This window comes from Phaenicophaeus curvirostris, chromosome 5, assembly GCF_032191515.1.
Source record: "Phaenicophaeus curvirostris isolate KB17595 chromosome 5, BPBGC_Pcur_1.0, whole genome shotgun sequence".
Taxonomy (NCBI): Eukaryota; Metazoa; Chordata; class Aves; order Cuculiformes; family Cuculidae; genus Phaenicophaeus; species Phaenicophaeus curvirostris.
Window position 1 is genome coordinate 25757834 of NC_091396.1, and position 19026 is coordinate 25776859.

A 19026-nucleotide genomic window follows, 5' to 3' on the forward strand; every position below is an offset into this window, starting at 1 on the left:
TAAATAAAGGAGTCAGATAATTTGTGTTTGTGTTTATTGGACTCTGGGTTTTACCTTTGCTGCACAAAACCAGATTGGGAAAGTAAAGAGTTGATGGCTGTTGCTTGTACTGTAGGAATCCTTTCTGTAGCAATCTATGCCTAAACTTCCCCGAAGTGTTCACTTGTTTATTTGTATGAATCTTCATTTAATTAAAAAATGAATTGCTAATTGATTTTGTGAATCCTTTTCAGTCTAGAGGAAACGCCGTGGGTTAACTCAGCCTGCTTTCTACACTGCTTTAATGGATGTTTACATTTGTTGCTGAAGAGGGATCTTTTGTTTCTTGTTCATCTCTTAAACTGTTCATTATAATACTGTTTTAGTGCACCTTTTTCTATGGGCACCAGCTCTGTGCAACGTTACAGGTGGCGACCCTGACCTAAAACTTTGTAAATATATGTGCATTGAAATTGTGGAAGAGTAAGTGCAGAAAATTAATGAAATTCAGACTCTTCTTTCTGATGAACTTGTATGATACTCCAGACTGTAAGAGTGATTCAAATACTTAGTATATGTCAAAGTCCCATGTTTCATAAAACATTTGGCTCTTCGGGAAACATTGTCTCTTGTGTTTAGAAACATTAAATCATTCAAGAAGAGGGCATAAACTACAGAACTTTGTTAATCAATTTTATATGTTTCCCCACAGAGTGCAGCCTAGAGTATAAGTGTAGATGAAGCCCGTGCTTTTAAATGATATGGTGTAATACAGCTTGTGCATCAAGGTGAGATGTACAAGTCACTTGCTAAGGTCTACTTTGAGCAAAGATTGTGCAGTATCAAGGTAAACGGGTACATTTCGTATAGAGGAGATGGATATTAAAGAATCTATTCCATAAGATTCAAGCTGTAAAAAACCTTTGCAACAGACTCCTTCAGTTTGAGGTAATTTTATTGCCTTTGCAGCCTAGCCTTAAAAAAAGTCTCGTGTAGTTTATATAGTACAGTTTATTTTAGGGGGTAGTGAGTAAATAATGCATAATGAAGTACTCGATGTTAGAGGAGCTGAGAGAGTCGAAGGAAATCCTTGAGGTAAATACTGAAGTTATAGTCAAAATGTTGTAAGGTATAATGAAATGAACTGCCAGTTGCATAGAGTTCTTGTACAACTATTGAGCAGTTGTAAAGAAAAGAAAGACTTGAAGTGTCAGAGTGATGCTATCTGCAGGTACCTAGAAGTTGCTCATGGAGATTTAATAAAGGTTATCCACTTGGTCAGAGGCGTGACAAACGCCTGATTTGAAAAGGATATATCTCAAGTCATTCTGCAAGAAGACAGGGGTATTTTTTCTAGCCCACAGTTTAGGAGGCTATGAGAGTTTGCCTTCAAATCTTTGCCTGAAGTGAGGTATTTTCTTGTTATTTCTTACTACCTTTGCCAAAAGAGCTGAGACTGCTCAGAAAAGGGTATATAAAACAAGAGAGGCTGAGTAGGACTCAACCAGCGAGTACTTCCCATTAAATTCCTGGTTACAGGGACTGCTACATGGAGAATTAATATGCCTGCTATTGCAGGCAATCATATGTGATCTTTCTGATAAAATGATTGCTCTCAAAGTCAGTTTTATCCTCCCTCCACATATTTCTGCTGTTTTGTATGTTAGCCTAAATGTATTCAGTACTACTTTATCTTGTTCTTGTGTCAACACTGTCCTCTTTAGCTTACTTCTCTCCTGCCTTTCCATTTTTCCCTCATACTTAAGCAGTCTGATTCCCTTCCACTTGATGGCTAAGCCTAGTAAGTTTTATATTCTGTGCCTTTAAATATTGTAGTGGCCGTTCCTCACTTACAGTTCGCATGTCCGCTGAATGGAATCACCACAGTTGTTTGTTTCTGGAGAAGAATAGTCTAAGGACATTAGTAAAGAATAGAGCAGTCATACTATGTGAATCACCTGAATGAATTCCTCCTCCCATGAAACCACAAGCCTTCATTGTGAAGTGGAGCTCAAAAATTCCATCTTCATTCCAGTTTTTGAGGAATTAAAAAAAACACTTCCTGCACATACGCAGTTTGTCAAGTGATAGCTCAATTGCACTAAACAAAACAGTGATAAATTTATTTGTAAAACACTAATATTCAAGTTAAATTCATATTGTAGTTTCACAGTTCAGACAATGTGTTGGATCTGTCAATGTGTTGAAAAAGCATTTAAAACATTTTAAATCCCACTTTGTACTATTCAAAACAAAATTTTGCTTCCTCTAATGCAAGAGGAATGTTCCTTAGGTTCCTTAATGTTCCTTAGGGTGCTCAGGTTAAAAGTGGATACATGATGTGACCAAGAGCAAGAAGAGCTTAGGAAGAAAATGGCTTTATGATTCCTAGCTTCCATTTCAATTAATGATCTTTAAACACTGGTTTAGAACAGAAGATTACTTTACAAGATTTACATGTTGCAGATGGAGTATTTTGCATGGAGTGATTAAGCAGCAATTTAGATTTATTGGTAAGGTAGATCAAATGGTTGGATGTTTTGCAGCATGTAATCATAAACCAATTTAATATTTAACAAAGTGATTCTATGAAATCTATTATAATCAAAAGAACGACTTGGATACAAATTTCAAAATAATAACATTCAGACTTTACTACACAGTATTTCGTAGAATCATAGAATAGTTAGGGTTGGAAGGGACCTTAAAGATCATCTAATTCCGCCCCCCCACACCTCGGGCAGGGACATCCCACTAGATCAGGCTGCCCAAGGCCCCATCCAACCTGGCCTTGAACACCTGCAGGGATGGGGCATCCACAACTTCCCTGGGCAACCTGTGCCAGTGCCTCACCACTCTCATGGTGAAGAAATTCTTCCTTATGTTTAGCCTAAATCTGCCCCTCTCCAGTTTATACCCACTGCCCTTAGTCCTATCACTGCAAGCAGTCCCTCCCCATCTTTCCCGTAGGCCCGTTTCAGGTACTGGACGGTCTCTATAATATCTCCTTAGAGCCCTCTCTTCTGGGGAGCTGGAAAGTGCTCCAGCCCTCTGATCATCTTTGTAGCTCTCCTCTGGACTGTTCCAACAGTTCCACAACCTTCTTACACTGAGGATCCCAGAACTGGACACAGTACTACAGATGAGGTCTCACAAGAGAGGCAGAATCACTTCCCTCAACCTGCTGGCCACGCTTCTTCTGATGCAGCCCAGGATACGGTTGGCCTGGGCTGTGAGTGCACACTGCTGGCTCACATCAAGCTTCTCATCCATCAGCAACCTGAATTCCTTCTCTGCAGGGCTGCTCCCAATTACATCATCCCCCATACTGTAATGAAGTTGGGGATTGTCCCGACCCAGGTGTAGGACTTTGCACTTGGCCTTGTTGAACCTCATGAGGTTTTTCACAGGCTCACTTCTTCAGTCTATCTAGGTCCCTATGGATGACATCCCATCCTTCTGGTGTGGCAACTATACCACTCAGTTCGGTGTCATCTGCAACCTTGCTGAGAGTGCAACTCAATCTCACTGTCAATATCACTGATAAGGTATTAAACAGCACTGGTCCCAGTATGGACCCCTGAGGGACACTACTTGTCACGGATCTCCATCTGGACTTGGAGCCATTGACCACTACTCTATGACCATCCAACCAGTTTCTTGTCCGCTATACCACCCACCCATCAAATCCATATCTCTCCAATTTAGAAAGAAGGATGTTGTGGAGGACTGTCAAAGGCTTTACAGAAGACTAGATAGATTACATCCGTTGGTTTACCTGTGTCCACTGCTGCGGTTACCCCATCATAGAAAGCCACTAAGTTGATCAACAGACTATGGTCAAATCTCAAGAATTCAATATCACCTGGCCTTTCTGTCTGCTTTGCTAGCAACTGATTCTTCACGCTATTCCTGAGAGGTGTCCCAGCTCAGGGAGAGTTTGCTGGATACAGCCTATTGTGATTCAGAAGAGCTAAAAGGGCCTTTTATATGATTTGCTTACTCATAGGAGTTCTTTGAGATAATTGACTTTCATCAGCTATTTAAATATTCAAGTGGATCTGTTAATATTCATGTTGGCCACAACTTGATGTAATTCTGGCAACTTCTAGCAAATATAAGACCACCACATTTGGGCCACAATCCAAATACCAGGTGTATTAAGAGGCTGACCATCAGCCACCTTGACAGCCAGCTTCAGCTACGAGGGGGTCCTTTCCCAGACATAACAGCATCCCAAGTGCACTGAGGGGATGACTCAATGCACTGGCCCACTGCATTTTTGTAATGGATATTCTCTACCACAGTATGCCTGGTCAAGATAACCAATCATCCATCCCATCCTTAGGCAATATAAGGGGATTTTCTTCCCAAACAGCAGTTTTGCGTATGTTATGGGGGTGCCTTGAAGTCTAGATTCATTGCCTTATTACAACATGAATTATTTTCCCCAATAAGCCTGCGTTGATGTGCACCTGTTCTCTGAATCGGCCAGTGGCTAACTGGAGTTATTCTACCATAACAACCTGCACAAAAGAAGTAAACAGTATAATGAATTTGCCAATCTCTCACATTCCCCTTAAAATATTCTTCTCGCTAAGCAGTAGAGAGGTAAAGTAGACGCTTACAGTTGCAGTAAATGCATGGCAGCACTGGGATTTGAGGAGTCCCACCTCACTGGACCCTTTTCTAACTTCTTGACCTCTTAGTCAGAAACTTTTTCTGTGACACAGTAATTACATTAACAGTCATATATATTTTCCCCACATGTACACATAGTTATGCAGGCAGTTGCTAATTTTCCCTCCATTTTTAATATAAGAGGTTAATAACACTTGAGATGTTTGGGTCTTGCTTATTGAGTAACTCACCTCCAAGGTGTAACTTGATGAATGTGATGTAACATATTCTCCAGTTGGAGAATAACTGGGTCAGGAATATCACTGCTCTAGCACAGCTCTGTAGCATCACAGTGCAACACCTTGGCTTACCCACCATCAGTGTTTAGTAATCCTGCCCATCATTTTCAAACAGCTCTTATGGTTTGCATTCATCTGGCCCCTGGTGGAAGGTGCTACAGCACAAACTGGTCAATTGAACCTTACAAACTATAGCAGGAGGACTTTACTAGGAAGCCTGATGAGAATGTGCAAAAAGTCCTGAAGTTTTTAGGTACAGCCAAAATCCATAGGTATGCTTAGAAATCTCACTTTAGGCATCAGTTTTTGAAGTGACATACAACTTTCTCTGAAAACTAAGGTGTTATACTGTGATTAGTCACTAACTATAATGGATCATCTGCTATAGCTTTCATAAGGTCCCTGTATGCCACTGGGCATATGTGGCAGTCACTAAACAGTCCTTTCCGTTTTAAGTACGTAAGAACCTGACTGTTCCTGCATCTGCTCAACACTCTATAGATCTCGTTTTTGAGGTTGTTAACGTATAAGAGTCTTTCTACTGGCATTGCTGCTGCTGGAGGACATACAAAGTATATAAGAAAAATAACAACAGTGTACACACCCCATGACATAAATTCACTATCTTGTCTTACAGAGTCTCACAGGAAGACGAGGGACCACAGTAGGGTCAGAGGTGGCATTACAAGCCAGCAAGTTTCTTAAGCTTTTTCCTGTACCCTTCCTATACCCCTCCTATACCCTTTTTCCTATACCCCTTTGTCTTTCAAAAAGAAAGAAGAGTGTGAATGGAAGGAAGGTATGCAATAAGATAAACTTTCCTGGCAACGTAAATGCCTTTTGCCCAGGAGATGGCGAGCTTGGTCTCCCATTCCTATTCCTTCACGAGTTTCTTCGCAGGAAGAAGCAGTCTGGGCTGTCCTTAAAAGCTGGGAGCAATTGAGTGCCTGCAATAGCCCAAACAGAACCATTCACTTTAGTAGTAAAACAGAAAGGAGCATATTATTCACGGGTTAGCAAAAGGTCTCTCATCTGCTAACACATTTGTGGGTTGATGCAGCTGAGCATATTTTAGGGGAAGCTGGCACAGATGGTAGTAGGCGACAGTTCTCTGCAGTGTGCCAGTCGTTTCAATCACAAAGAAGTAAGAAGGCTTCCTTTTTTGTTTTTTTCAGGTTAGAAGCAAATTCCGCTGGGGATAACTTTGGCACCCACAAGGGATAGAATAGCATTTTATTTAAAGGGAACTTTGGAACTTGGAATGTTTGCAGACTGGCCCGTCTCAGATCCTGCAAGTTTTGCATAGATTTGCCTTTCAATATTGGTGAGCAGGACACTGTAAAAATCTCTGGAGAAGGAAGATGTGAGGTGGGAAGAGTTCCTTTTCTCCCAAGCATGGTACAAACCAATCTTAAACAATGGACTAAGCACAATGGCATCCTATGTATTTGATCTCTGTTCTCCAAGAACATACAAATTCTCTTGTTGCTCTTTAGCTTACTTCGGCTGCTGCTGTTAATACAAGGTCTGGGATGAAAGCATCCCCTCTCCTCGCTGACCCTTCTGCACCCCCATCATTTTGCCAGTCCTAGAGAGGTGCTAATGCACACCAGCAGTGCTGAGACAATACAAAGTGCTGCCAAATATGCAAAGTAAACACACTGAACAGAACAGAAACAGGTAAATAGCATCACAGTCTCACCATTGCTCTCTTCTAGTTACTGCAGTTGTAAAAGGCTGGTTTGGAGCACTAGTAGGTATGGCTTCTCTCCTCCCTCCCCCACAAAGAAGACAATTTTTTCAAGTTGACAGCATCCCTTTATGCTGATGAGATAGTGGAGGTTGAGTGCCAGTTAGCAGCAGAAATATAATAGCATCCATTAGAGTCAGATTTGAGTCTGCCAGTGCTTCTGTTTGTAATTTAGAGGTGTATAATTCAGCAATGCAGATAAGATGCAGGAGAAACTTTACATTGAAAACCTGGACCTTGCAGTGGGCTTTTTAGTTTCTTACAAAAAAATAAATACCAAGTTTGATTTGATACTCTGGACCATGCTGTAAGGAAGAAATAAGAAACCTAAATGAGAAGACTGCATTATACAAATGCCTGACCTTTGCACTGACAGGGAATTGTGCTAAACTGTATCAGTGACCCAACCTTCATTCTGTATCAGTAAACTTGAGACAAGTATGTATCATCATCATTTCCAAGCAAAACAAGGCTCCCTGAGCTTTGTGTCTGCTCCATGTCATGGCAGGGCTCAGTCCACTGGCGATTTATCATGCGCTGTCCGAAGTGTCTTGGTTCCTTAATGCTTTGTGGTACTTAGGCATTGGTGCCTCATTCCCAAGCCTGTTTCTGTATTTACACCCACACAGAGATATGACCCTTATTTTTGGTTATTATTTTTTTTAATCCACTCTTAAGAGTCTTTTTTTTCCCCCCATGCTCTACTAAATCAGAATGCCAGAAAGTTACAGATAATCTAGCAAGTTTGAACTGGATATTGACAGACAACTGATATGCTTTTGTAAACATTTCTGGTGACAAATGCATAATCAGAAGATCAGAAGAAAACAAACACAAAATCATGACTGCGTGTACTACTTAACTGAAAGACAAGAAGTGTATTTAGACATGGTTTGATAATTTGTCCTGTCCTGACCTCCCCCAAAAGGAGACCATGGAAGTGTACTTGGCCATCTGCATCTCAGGATATTTTGCTTTTCCTGGACACAGATGGTAAATGTCATACATCAGTATCACTTTCATCTACTGCATCAACCCTGTAAGCAGTCTTATTCACCTTTTCTACCCATTGCTTTTCAGTGACTTCATTTCCCCCTTTGGTGCTACATTAAAAGTTCTGGTTAATATTAAAGGCACCCTTGTGGATGTGGTAACATTGTTCTCAATAAAGCAAAGGCCCTTTAATGAAATAAAAGCTGGACACATTTTTGCTTTGTCCTCAGCCAAGAAAAAGATTAAAAACCTTTCCTTTGCTTTCAATAAAATAAAATAAAATAAAATAAAATAAAATAAAATAAAATAAAATAAAATAAAATAGCTAGGCAATAAAATCTAACAAAGGTGCATCTGTCATTCCCTCTTGTGTCACATGTTAGGGTCCAGAATCTAAGAACGACACAGCACGGCAAGCTGGTACAAAAATAAAGTACAAAATTTATTCCCTTGCGCAAGAGCTTAAAAAACAGACTGGCCGCCAGGGACGCTCTTCAAGGGGAGCGACCCCGGCTGTACCTGTGGAGATACATTTATAGTAAAAGCAGGCACATACAAAATTATTAGTTGCAATCTTATTGTCTGGTCTAGGGGTACATTCAGTGTATTCGTGTTACATTCTGATAGATTCCAGCAATCTCTTATTGTCTGTGTATTCTTATCTCAGGGGCGTGTACGCAGTAACAGTAACCTCCCATTGTGCTTGTGTGTGCGTGAACAGCTTCCAGCCGGCCTCCACCCTGCCATAATGGCTTTTACATTCCTTCCTTTTCTTTGCTTAATGACCCTCACATCACAGTTTGCATACCATCTCTCTAGACTGCATGTTCTCTGAGGCTGAGATCTTGTCTTCATAGCCCCATGTAGGGTGCTGATTCTGGCATTTTTGGCCAAAATGTCTTCTTTCTCTGTATGTTCTTTTTTTAAAATCATTCTGTGGCATACATAATGTCATCCTTGACTCCAGAGCAGACTGCACTCTGGCAGTGAAAGAACACTATCCTATTTCAAAATTCAATGACAATAAATGAAGGTACCAAAACAAAAGAAAAAATATACACAGACTATCTGACTGCCTCTGTTGAAGCACTGAAGAGAACTATGAAATCTGATATTAACTGAAAATGAACTTGAATTTCAGGTGATAAAATTCAATTTATTGCTAATTCTTTAGAGAGGGGGAAGAAGCTTTGGGGATGATCACTGCATACAAAATAAATACCCTGGTCAATAATGGTATTTTTTCTGAAGTACAGGTGTCTTATTCACATTAGCAGGTTCTAGGGAAGGAGTATGATAGGGCTGTTCTATCAGTAGGCACTGGTGCAACTCTGGACCACAGCCTGGTTTTACCTATACTACATGCATGCCCTACAAGAAGTCGAGCCTCTCACAGCCTCTTGGATTCAGAAACAAAGAAGGCCCAGGAGAGCAGCTGCATCTCTCCAGGTTGATTATCCATGTCCAAACGTGGGCAGTGGGACTGAGTTCGGCTTTTATAGCAGAACTGGAGACCTTGATGTCACCTCTGGGACTCCAGTAAAAACAAAGAAGGTAGTCTGTGTGGGGGTGATAGTGAGGCCTGGAAACGCAGACTTCCAACCTGCATGCTTGTCTCTGCCGTGACTCAAGCATCTTAATTGATCTCTGTCTCCTACCTAGCATGTAGAAAGCTAGGTTATACCTGTTTTTAGAGAGAATAATTAACAGATCTACTTGATAGTAAGCTTCTTGAAGTGTGTAAGCGAAGGAACTTACAAGAGCATGTACCGAGCATATTGCCAAGAAAAAGATGTCAGTGCCAGAGTAGTGTGTTTCCTATGACAGCGAAGGTTGAAATTAATTTCTGCTGCCTACAAAGAAAACAGTGTTTTGCAAAATTTATTGTGCTTTCCTGTTCCTCAGGGGAATAGTACCACACAGCTTTGAAAATAGTTTAGGAGCTGAATCCTGGTTTAAGACCTGCATCACTATTACAATAATCTTCAAAAGGAATCACATTCTTCTGGAGTTTATAGCTGAGGGCAAGTCTTCACCTCTCCCTGGCCCACTTTAAATGTGGACAATCCTTCTGCTTCATTCATATGAAAGGTGTCAGAAGGAAACTGTGAAGGGAGGCCACAGTGTAAAAGCAGCTCATCTATTTGTTTCAGAAGACCCCCCTTTTCTTTGTCTGAATTTCAGACCTTTCACATGAACTGGCCACTAAACAACTGGCGGGACAGTTCCCCTGGATAATCTCCCTTCCCCTTCTCCTTCTCTCCAGAGGCATCTTGCCCCTTAGCTTTGCCTCTCCCTTCATACAGGTGTGACTGGGGAGATGAATTTAATGGGCACAGAAAAGAAATTTTATGTTTTAAATTCCTCCCTGTCTGTGTGATGCACATACCCGTGCGAGGAAGGGATCCTGGCACTTCCAAATGAGTCAAACATGGATGATTCTGATCAACTGACATGAAATTCATTTTCACAGCTAGCTCTGTGTTGCCCAGGGTGTTTTTATTTTTGTTGGAGTTGCCTGGTTTCCAGTCATTTGCAGTAGGATTTGGTACAGAAGTATGTCCCGGAGGGCAGTATAGCCTTGGCAGGCCTTTAGGAAGGTCTGCAGAACTTGCAGATACCAGCAGCGTCTCATGGTTGGAGTGATGTATCACTCAGATAAACCCGAGATTAAGTAGGTGAAGAGGATAGGGAAGGGACCTAATAAGGCCTCAGCCAACCTAAGTGCAATATAAATACAGATATTTTTTTAGCTGAAATCAACCAAGGACTTAATCATTGCCATTTATTACCTTATTTACCCACATTTATTTCAGCATTCATGATGTTTGGACATCCCATACCTGACAGAGATCTATGGATCTATAACTATATGCCCCTGAAAAAATAGCTTGCATTAAAAATACATCTACTAATTCTGGCCTGACTCAGAAAGCCTAAATGTCCCCGAGCTATGCAATGTTGGAACACGTAGCACATGCACCTGGTCCTGCAGATTTTAGGACAGAAATCAGTTGTTCAATGAGCCAGGCCAGGTACAGCAGTAGAGATCCAGGCAGCAGTTCAAAGGGGAGATCTGGGAACAGGAAGTGCTTTAAACAGCTGATTGTCAGTCAGTAGTTGCAATTCAGTGGGCAGCAAGCAGGAAGGCCTCCAAATAAGAGAATTAACTGCTACATAAGGGCTTCGTGTTCTAGCTACCAGCTGGCAACAACATTTATGCTGATTCTGATGTAACAAGCTTTGATCCTGCTGTGTTATTGACACCGTATATTTCCAGGTTTGAAGCTCCCAGTAGATAAAATGTCCTTGAAAACTCACTCTGTCTCTTTAATTCTCAATGCTTTACTTGAAAACATAATCCCATTAACCAATGGCCACAGCATCCTTCATCCACTCCTGGACCTTTACCTATTTGATACCTACCACATTATCAAAATTCACTGAAGTAGCCTCAGAAGTGCTGTTAAGAGAGCTGGTGCAACAGTGCTGAAGTCACATGATGGATCACCCTAAAACATTCGAGGAAACAATTAAAGAAGAAGATAGGCAAAGTCTGTCAAAGGTGCAAATATATGGACAGGGCACAGTAGAGACATTGTCACATCCCTTCCTCTAATCACAAACTGAGACTGGTTGTGAATGAATCCTTAGAAAGTAATTTAATTTTACACTTTTAAGCTCAGGCAAATCTCAGGGTTTGGCCACATAATCAGCCTACCACTATTTAACAAGTTAATGCCTGTCAGCTGAGCCACACTAACTCTCTAGAGCCTTGTGTTTCCAGTGCCTGAGAGCACACACAACTGTGCTAACTTAAACTGCAGCAACAGACAGGTTAAGACCTATCATCTTACACTTACCTCATTCAGACAGGATGTAGTCAGGTTGGAAATGCCAAGTTATGGCAGTACTGTATCACCTTCTGAGTGATTGGGGCTAATCTATCTCATTGTGTGTTAGGTTTTAATGTGTTTTGCTAGAAAAGGATTCAAAAGAGATGAGCCGTCTCAAGCACCCATTCACCTTCTTTGCAAGTTTTCTGAACTCAATCACTGAACTAATATTTGTAACCAGTGTCTACTGCAATGGGAAACTTGGATCGAAGTTCTGCAGTACACAAGAGAAGAGATAGAGTGTAATTTTGCAACACAAGCCACTCAGCTCCCCATAGCGACAGATACTTCTTGGCTTGAATAGACAAACTCTTCAATGATGATTCAGGGTTGAGATTTTCCTGCCAACATTTCCTCTTGTACAGTCTGTCCTCTTTTAAAGATTTGCAGCTCTGCAAGTCTTGGCTACAGCTCTTGCTCTGCAGACAGGCAGCACCCTGGAGTGATAATTGGAGATTGTATCCTCAGTGAGAATCATAGAATGGTTGGGGTTGGAAGAGATCTTCAGAATCATCCAGTTCCAAGCTCCCTGACATGAGTAGATACACCTTCTAGTGGATCAGGTTGAAGCCTCATCCAACCTGACCTTGGACACCTTCAGTGGTAGGTCATCCATGACTTCTCTGGGCAACCTGTTCTGATGCCTCACCACCCTCACAGCAAGAAAACCTCATCCTAATATCTGATCTAAATCTACACTCTCTGATAAATAGCACCTTCCCAGCACAAGAAGGCTGCTACAAGGTCTCCCCAGAGTCTTCTCCAGGCTAAACAAACCCAACTCTCTCAGCCTGTCCTTATACAGGAGGCACTCCAGTGCTCTGATCATCTTTGTGGCTTTCCTCTGGATCATTCTAGCAGAACTGTGTCCTTCCTATACTGAGAACTCCAGAACTGAATACAGTAATCCAGGTGATGCCTCACAAGAGCAGAATCTCCTCCCTCAACCTGCCGGTCACATTTCTTTTGATGCAGACCAGGATACAGTTGGCTTTCTGGGCTCCAAGCATACATTCCTGGCTCATGTTCCTGGCTCATCTACCATCACCCCCAAGTCCTTCTCTTCAGGGCTACTCTTAAATTCATTCTCTGCCCAGCCTGAATTTGTACTTGATAGTGCCCCACTCCTGGTGCAGGACCATGCACTTGGCCTTGATGAGCTTAAAAATGTTCACACAAGCCCTCCCCTTCAGCCTGTCAAGGTCCCTCTGGATGGCACCAGCAATAGGATCAGCATTTAAGGTAGTGGGTGGGAAAGAACAAGGAACATAGAAAGGTTATTGGGAATCTGGAATGGGGGGGTTGGTGTTTGGTACTTAAATAATGAGGCTACAAATTTCAAGGTAAATTCTCATGGATTGCAAAAGGCCTCAGGTTAATTCCAACATTCCTCAATCTCATCAACCTTTTATCTCATCTGCTCCACCACCCAAATGCACTGCAGTCCTCGTTGCTTAGGAACCCTAGCTCAGAGGCTGGAGGAGGGAGGTCTCTTCCCCTCACACAAATTCTGCTGAGAGGGACAGCATCTGACCTGAAGGGGAGATGGGGCTGATTTGTAAATAAGTGTTCAACACAACCACTTCCAGCTTTGTACATAAATTATACTTCATTGAGCAAAGGTACTTGCAGATCATAGATTCACAGCCCCACAAAAAAAAGACTGACCACAAGCAACATAGCAGAAGAAACACATACACTTAGGAAATGATCAGCAGGAGGGATAAATGCTGGAATTTTCAGCTTTGCTTGCAGGGCTTCTGCCAGTCAGATGGGCTAGTAGGACCTGGTGATTTAGGACTCCAAACAGCATGTTCTGTCAGTTTGAAAGGGGCCAGGATTACCCTTCTTGTGGCATCTCACTCCGAATTGCCCATTTGTACATGCTTGACAGGGAAAGAGTTAACTTTATGCTCTTCTCAACATGATGCAAAAATCAAGTGATCCCTCTGGTCCAGCAGGTTCGCTCAGACTAGAGGCTATTTCCTCATTAGCAACAATAAATTCCAAGCACATGGGAAAATTGTGCTCCATCCTCTGATCAAATTCTCAAAGCCCTTTGATTTCAGAATCTCTCAGATGCTCCTTGACTTTTCTCACCTGTCAAATTCCCAGGCAAGAGTGATAGGGTCTGGATAAGAGGAGAGTGGTGTGATTTCTGGTGCGGATCCTCTCCCCTGCTGAATTTCTCAGATCTGACAATGTTAATTGCAGCTTCTCTCACCACCTTTAATGTAAAGAGCTTTTGATTATTTTTCCTATCCTTTCTCCATCACCAGTTTATTACAACACTTCACAAGGGTTGAGAGGTAACTCCTCACCATGTCGGCATTACTTTTCTCATACACAAACTGTTGCCTGCATGTCACCAGGCTAGGAATTGCTCAAAGCTATGATAAATTTCTTTAGAGAGGGCACTCTGTTTTTTTCATACCACCAGGTGAAAGCCACAAAGAGGAAGTTTGGAAAGGACAGCAAGATAGCAGCCTAAGTACAAATGTCTGGAGAAGACTCCACAGCAGATGTAGCACCAGGATAGCATCAGTGAATAAGTGATATGCCCCTCCGTATTGCGGCTTGTGGAAAGCCAGACAGGTGGGTGCTTGCAGAACAACTCAGGCAGGGGACAGGAGCACTGCTGCTTCTGACGTCTCTCACCCTCAGCTGGCACAAAACATTTCCTGCAGCCCAGCCTGTGGCCTTGCTGCCTTTTTCACAAAGACACACTTTCCAGGACCCAGCCTCGATGCAAATTTTCAGCCAACTACTCGTCCCACTCAGGTGGTGGGAAACCGAGAGACCCTCCCCCCCTATCCTTGACACCAACTGAAATCTCTCTCATGTCTCCTCTCATGGCTCCTGAGGCTGCTTGAGAAGGCCCCGAGAAACAAGGAGGCATGGAAATAGTGATTTATTCAGTCACCCTGAGGCCCTGACACCTCAACATTCCTATGGAGTCTAGGTGCTAACTGCCCTCCCCTTGCCCCTCAGAAGAGGCTCATTTTTTTTATCTGCTGCCATCCTGCTGTGCTCCATCCTGTCCCACCTCCTGCCCTGCTAAAATCCCTTGTATGACTACTGCCCTTGAGAAACAAGACGTTTCTACAGGCAGAAACTCTGTGGAGCCTTAGGAGTAGGTTGGGCTCCCTCCCCTCAAAACTCAGCTTAAACAAGTGACCTATCCTGCCCCCCACCCCACCCAAGCTGCTGAAGAGGCTGCTGCTTTACTGAGTCACGGGGTGGAGAGGAGCCAGGCAAAGGTCTGGTGGCCACTCCATGCCAATGGCCATAACAAAGCCCATCTGTGCAGCAGGGGTAAGTAGGGGAGGATGAGCGAGTATGTCTCTGCCACTTGTTTGCCTGTCAGGATGACCAAACTGGCCCATGGTCACACCCCCCTCATCCCACATACCAAGCAGGTATGTGTAAGTGCAAAACAAAAACAAAGACTCAGAGGTGGTCCTCAAAACAATCAAAAGTACTAATAAGATTTGTATGAGTTTTTGTGACTGAATCATCCTAATATACGACCCAGGAGTTCTCTGGATTCCTACACATGGGTGGAGGTTGCACTACAATCCATTGTCCCCTCCATCATCGGAACCACCAACAAAAGGTAAAGAAGATTGGGCTGATTGGCACCCCAGATGTTATCACTCCAGAACGGACTATAAATGATGAGAGGAGCAAGCACTAATCGGAGCTCCCTTTCAGCTGGCCTGAGACCCCCCCCACCGACATCGGCCACAACCCACGGACACCGCGCCGGAGCTTTTGCAGAAACTTCACTAGCAGCAGCTTTGAGGAAACATCTAAGGACTCCAGCACCAAACTCCGTACAGGTCATGTAGTCTTTTTCAACCCTTATAAAACGTTAATATTGGCCTAGATGTAAGCTTATATTCTTGACTTAGAATTGTAACATTATAGTTAATAAACTAAATGTTTAAATACAGTTCTGGGTCCTACTCTATCTACCTTGGTATGTGACAACAAGGCAACATTGACTGATGAAGCAGATACCCCATCCATCATCCCACTCCTAGTTCTACCAATCGCTATACTCCCAGCTGCTACACTCCAATACACCATTGACAAGCAAATTCATGTTTCCTTGTGGTTCTGTGATCTTTGCAGCAGAGCTTTGTGTTCCCTGTTCCCGATTCCCCCCATGGTGCTGTAGATGCTGCTCCTGGCCTGCAAGCCAGGACAGGGGTCATATGCCACTGGATGCCGTGAAGAAACACTCCTGAAAACTGGGCAAGTCCTAGCTATCCTGGAGCTGTCCTCTTTGGCCCTGGCTCTTCAGGAAAACTACAGAAAAGTTAGCCTAAGCAAGGTGAGCTGAAATGAGGTTAAAAAGTTGTTGCATTGTACACAAATTTCTAGGAAACTCTAAGTAATAAAACCAGCCTCAAATCACATTAGCCTGAGGTTTTGACCAGAGCTGCTAACCCAATAGTCTTCCAAAGTATGGCAAAATTCACTTTTATACATAAATGTGATGACTCCCTACTCCTTGCAAGAATATGGCAACACATATTGATAGAACTAATGATGCCTACTGGAATGTAGCTGTCATTGTCATGGCTCATGGCAGGTTGAGAGCAGGGATAAGACACATAGACACTTCCTTCGCTAAAAGCAGTTGCTAGTTACTACCAGCAGGATTGAATTTACAATGCATGAATGAGCAAACAGCTGATTCCATGTAATGAAAATCAGCCACGTGTTAATCATTTTTTTGATGATACACTTATGACTGGTGCTTGATAATCTACCTTTTGTCCTCAAAACTATTGCAGTCAATGTATGTTTTTACACACCCTGTAGTAACACAGAGCTGTGCCAGTGATATATTCAACGTGTATGAGGTGGTACATTTTGGCACACATTGTGCTTCCAAATCACTTGGATCTTCCCATCATCATCCCTTTTCACTGAAGCCAGTGCACACAATTCAGTTGGAAGAACAAGCCATGCAGCAAGCCTTGTGCTCGGGCTCCTTCACTTCTCTCTGCCTGTGAGGTACATCAGGACAAAAGCTGGACCGCAAGTTCTTCCTAGCTTACACACAGTAGCTGAAAAGCTTTAGTTCTCTGGAAAGGATAGCACAAAAGCCTGCATAAGGATTTTGCACCAGGACTGCATGATGGTTGTTTCAGTTCTCTTCACAGACAGCACTGGGGGAATGCACACAGAACTGATGAATATCTGCACGAGAGGAATCTGCTCTGGCTTAGGTTACATATCTGTTACTCGCTAAACCTTGTAAAAGGCACAAAGTGACACTAAAGTTTCTCTGTGAGACCGAGCAGACTACCCTCTGAGAATTTCAGTGAGGGTATATGACTCAATTAACCAGGATGATGAAAAAACTAACATGTCTTTGTGAAGGCAACAAGTGGAGATGAATCACGGAAGTGTAATATGCCAAACTCTACATACTTACATAGTTCAAAATATTTAGACACTTGTTCTTCTCAGTCTGTGAAAATAACTTCATGACATAAGTGGTACTTCTTAATGCTAGTCCTTTTAATGACAGAACTGTCTCTTAAATACTTGGACAAGAAGGGTGACTATGTTCCATGATCAAGAGGGGCTGGACGGTTCCCACGATAGTGGTGGTGCCTGCATGAGGCACCTGCTGGGTGGATAGGTGGATAGCCCTGACACAGGACTCCAGCCAGACAACCTCCACTGAGCATCTCAGCTTGAATCTGGCTCACATGTCTGGCGTGTGGATCATGGCCCTGGAGATAAACAGGCCCCTTAGCTCTGCTAGCAAACCTGTATGCAGCAATGAGCACAGAGCACCAATCTCTACTGAAGCCTTACAGGGCTTTGCTACAAACACAAATGTAGGAATCAGTGATAGCAAAGTAGACCTGTTGGATACTTTTGACTTGGGGACCTTGAACTGACCTTGGCTTGTAAGAGCGGGAAGCTCAACAAAGAGGTGAACATCAGAGATGCAAATCAGGGTGGAGACAGCATTTAGGGGCAGCGCGTGGGGTTTTGGAGGTTAACCAACCAAATGTTGCTGCTGGTGATTGCAAGCGCGTGGACAATAGGCCTGGGCCAATCAGGTTGCTATGAGAAACGCGTGGACAGATGAGCAAAGGTATATAAACCTGTAAGTTCCAACAATAAAGGTCTCCGCATTTACATCTATCTGGAGTCCATCTCGTCATTTCATTCCCGCACACAACTGCTTCAGATGCCTCATGCTTGACAGTACAAACAGAATGGCAAAATAAGGACAAGAAATTATTAGGTTAAGTTATTTTCATTTGTACATAGAGACATATGTATCAGTATATTTTTATACACACAAAGAATCATAGAATAACCAGGTTGGAAGAGACCCACCGGATCATCAAGTCCAACCATTCCTATCAAACACTAAACCATGACCCTTAGCACCTCGTCCACCCGTCCCTTAAACACCTCCAGGGAAGGTGAATCAACCACCTCCCTGGGCAGCCTGTTCCAGTGCCCAATGACCCTTTCTGTGAATTTTTTTTCCTAAAGTTCAGCCTAAACCTCCCCCGGCAGAGCTTGAGGCCATTTCCTCTCATCCTGTCCCCTGTCACTTGGGAGAAGAGGCCAGCACCCTCCTCTCCACAACCTCCTTTCAGGTAGTTGTAGAGAGCAATGAGGTCTCCCCTCAGCCTCCTCTTCTCCAGGCTAAACAACCCCAGCTCTCTCAGCCGCTCCTCATAAGGCCTGTTCTCCAACCCCTCCACCAGCTTCTTTTCTCTTCTCTGGACTCGCTCCAGAGCCTCAACATCCTTCTTGTGGTGAGGGGCCCAGAAATGAACACAGTATTCGAGGAGCAGTCTCACCAGCACCGAGTACAGAGGGAGAATAACCTCCCTGGACCTGCTGGCCACACCGTTTCTGATACAAGCCAAGATGCCATTGCCCTTCTTGGCCATCTGGGCACACTGCTGGCTCATGTTCAGTTGGCTGCCAACCAACACCCCCAGGTCCTTCTCCTCCAGGCAGCTTTCTAGACAGACTTCTCCTAGTCTGTAGCACTGCATAGGGTTGTTGTGCCCCAAGTGCAGGACCCAGCATTTGGCCTTGTTAAACCTCATGCCATTGGTCTCAGCCCAGCGGTCCAGCCTGTTCAGATCCCTTTGCAGAGCCTCCCTACCCTCCAGCAGATCGACACTTCCACCCAGCTTAGTGTCATCCGCAAACTTGCTAAGGGTGCACTCAATGCCTTCATCCAGGTCATTGATAAAGACATTGAACAGGGCTGGACCCCGCACTGAGCCCTGGGGAACCCCACTTGTAACTGGCCTCCAGCTGGATTTAACACCATTTAGCATCACCCTCTGGGCCCGGCCATCCAACCAGTTTTCCACATGTACAGGCAGGTTTTCCATATCACTTCCTTTTTAAAATATGCTTAAAACCCACAAAGATTTAACACAACTCAACAAAGTGAATGCAAAAGAAGTTGGAAGAAGCTTCA